The sequence below is a fragment of the Ochotona curzoniae genome, unplaced genomic scaffold (assembly GCF_017591425.1).
Source record: "Ochotona curzoniae isolate NIBS_2020 unplaced genomic scaffold, NIBS_Ocur_1.0 contig_4612, whole genome shotgun sequence".
NCBI classification, from domain to species: Eukaryota; Metazoa; Chordata; class Mammalia; order Lagomorpha; family Ochotonidae; genus Ochotona; species Ochotona curzoniae.
In genome coordinates this window covers 2,087,241-2,090,570 of record NW_024466343.1, presented here as the reverse complement: position 1 = coordinate 2,090,570, position 3,330 = coordinate 2,087,241, and the positions used below count along the sequence as shown (strand labels likewise).

Genomic DNA, 3,330 nt, shown 5'->3' with positions numbered 1-3,330 from the left:
CAGCCATTAAAAGTATGAAATTCTACCACTTGCAACAAAATGATCCCAACTGGAGATCATTATGCCCAGTGAAATAAGTCAGTCTCAAAAGGATAAATACCATATGTTCTCTTTGATATAAGGCAACTCTCCCACAAGATACAATATCAATAGATATATAGATAAATATATATATACATATATTCATTTAGAGGAACTATATAAGGGAGATTAGCATACTGATAAGTGAAGATATGTATGCACCTCTACACCCAAATAAAAATGGAGTCCCAATGAAACTGGTAAATATATCTTGACATTGGATCCTGGACTTTCTACCATTGCCTGTATCTACAATGTCATGATACACTTGAATAGCAGAATGATGGACTTGTAACTGTTGCCAAAGATCTGTATGACTGTAATAATACAAGGGAAAACAGTGAAGTTAATTGAAATTCAAAGGAAAATTCCTGATCCTAAATAACTGTATCTTGAAAAATAAAAAAATAATAAAATAAAGAAATACCACTAACATCTACATTCAAAGTTTAAGTAAGGAAGAATACTTAGAGTCATCATTTCCTCTGGTGAGATACATTGCTCCTCATTCAGCCATCTGAGATTCTTTTATAGTTTCTAATTTACCGAATAAAAACATTGGAAAAGCAAAATAACAGTGAAAACATATGATGCAGTAATTTCTCTCCTGGAGTCTTTAATGATCTGCTAGTGGGAGCTCTTGTGTCGCAGTCTGCTTCCTTTTTCTGGCACCCACACGTCCTAGCAAGTTCCTGCTATGTGTGAATGCATCTCCATCCACTTGGGCCAATCTGGTATCCAGACTGGCAATGCCTGCTGAGAGCTCTACTGTCTGGAACACGGCGTCCAGCCTGATGGCCAGATGCCAAGTGACAAAACCACTGGGGAAGGAGATGACTCCTTCAACACCTGCTTCAGCAAGATCAGTGCTAACAAGTATGTGTCCAGGGCTGTATATATGGATCTGCAGCCCAGAATCACCTGTGAAGTTCACACTGGCACCTACCATTATTAATTCTTCCACCTTAAGCAGGCACTACACCATTGACAAGGAGATCATCAGCCTCATCCCAGGCTGTGTTCACAAGCTAGTTGACTGGTGCATGGTCCTGCAGGGCTTCCTGATTTTCCACAGCTTTGGTGGGCGGACCAGCTTTGGGTTCACCTTCCTGTTGATGGAATGCCTCTCTGTCAATTACACCAAAAAGTACAAACTGGAGTTGCCCATCTATCCACTCTTCCACAGCTGTGGTGGAGCCCTACAATTGCATCCTCACCACCCACACTACCCTGGAGCACTCTGACTATGCCTTCATAGTGGACAACAAGACTATGTATGACATCTATTTCTGAAGTCTCAATATAGAGTACTACACCTACACAAACTGAACCACCTTATCAGCCAGATTATGTACTCTATCACAGCTTCCCTCTGGTTTGATGGAGCCCTGAATGTTGACCTGACAGAATTCCAGACCAACCTGGTGTCCTATCCCTGCATCTACTTCCCTCTGGCCACTTACACCTCCCTAATATCTCTGAGAAAGCCTACCATGAACAGCTTTGTGTATGGAAATCACCAATGCTTGCTTTGAGCCAGCCAACCAGACGGTGAAATGTAACCCTCACTCTGGTAAACACATGGCTTGCTGTCTGCTGTACCATGGTGATATGGTTCCCAAGATGTCATTGCTACCATTGCCACCATCAAAACCATGCATAGCATCCAGCTTGTGAATTGGTGCCCCACTGTATTTAAGGTTGGCATTAATTACTAGACACCCACTGTGGTGCCAAGTGGAGACCTGGCTATTATCCAGCAAGCCACATGCATGCTGAGCAACACCACAGCTATTGTTGAGGCCTAGGCTCACTTAGACCACAAGTTTGGCCTCATGTATGCCAAGAATGTCTTTGTTACTGGTACATGGGTGAGGACATGGAGGATGGAGAGTTTTATGAGGCTCATGAGGACATGGCTGCCCTGTAGAAGGATTATGAGGAGATGGGAACAGACAGTGTGGATAGAAAGGATGAGGAGTATTAGTCTGTCCGTAGATGCTGTTCACTCTGCTAAGACTGTTCTGTCCAGTGTGTCTGGCCATTGTAGCCCTAATGTGTCAATCAAGGTAGTAGTGATATTTGTATTTTAAATATCAAAAAAGAGATAAAATATATTATGCTAATTGGCAGACTACTAAGCAGTAGTTATTCAAAATATCCAGCTTACTAATTGCTTTCTCATAATTTATCTCCTTCAGTTCTCATTAAAACTCTCTTTTTTACAGGGATCAAAAAGGCTTAAATCATATTACTTAACTTAACAACATGGGACTTGGATCTGATCTCTGGTTAAGTTCATAATATACCTCATTGCATATCTCCAATTGGAAGGTGGTTACACTGGTAATGACCATGAAGAAGATAGTTACTAAACATAGCACTTAATGGGCCTCTTAAAAAGAGGTGATGAATTTGATCAAAAAAGCATTTTCTGGTAGATCATATTTCCAGAGTCATCTGATGTCTCTTTATACTCTTTAGAAAGCTTTGCTTCCTCAACCACTCTTCTCAGCCACACTGGTGCCTTACTATTCCTCAGACAGCCACGCTCACAGTTAGATCTCACTGGATGCTGTTCTATCCAGATTTCTCATCAGTTCTCCATTATAAGGAACTTATTATAGAGTGTCCTGTCTTCTCCTTATTATTCTTATTATCCTTCCCTGTAGTATTTTTTCTATGACTGTTATCATCATTCAATGCAATATAAAGTTTTTTGTTACATGTTTCTTTCCACCAGAATGTCACCTCCATCACAGCAGGGAACTTTTCAAAATGTATTCACTTGGCTGTACACATGGTACCCAATGACTGGTACATAAATACACTCAGTAAATAAGGAGAGCAGAAGTATAAGGAAAGGTCGATGAAGGAGCAGGAGGAAGTGAAAGAGCAAAGAGGAAAGAGACAGAACCCAAAACGGATGGAAGAGGAGAAAATGGAAGAGCTAATGAGATAGAGGGTAAGACTTGAGTCAGACACCTGCTTCCTGACTCTTCATTCTTAGCCACTTCATTCTTCAGTCTTTTTGTTCACCTTCCCCTAAGGAGGAGTCCAGATTCAACTACTTCTAAGACTTTCAACACTAATTCTCAATCACTCTGTGTGTTGTGATCCCACATTTCCCTTGGTTATTCATCTAAGGAAGGTAAAAGGCTGTCCCAGGGGGAAGGGCTTCCCACATCAATAATCTTCTTGCTTGTATCAACACACCTACAAGTGTGCTGAGCACAGCTAGCCTGAACC

General features: G+C 41.1%; 1 pseudogene; it reads left to right on the top strand.

Annotated features, from left to right (window-relative positions):
- Positions 1–778: 778 nt before the first annotated feature.
- LOC121160978 lies at positions 779–2,068 on the top strand (annotated as a pseudogene).
- The last annotated feature ends 1,262 nt before the right edge of the window (positions 2,069–3,330 follow it).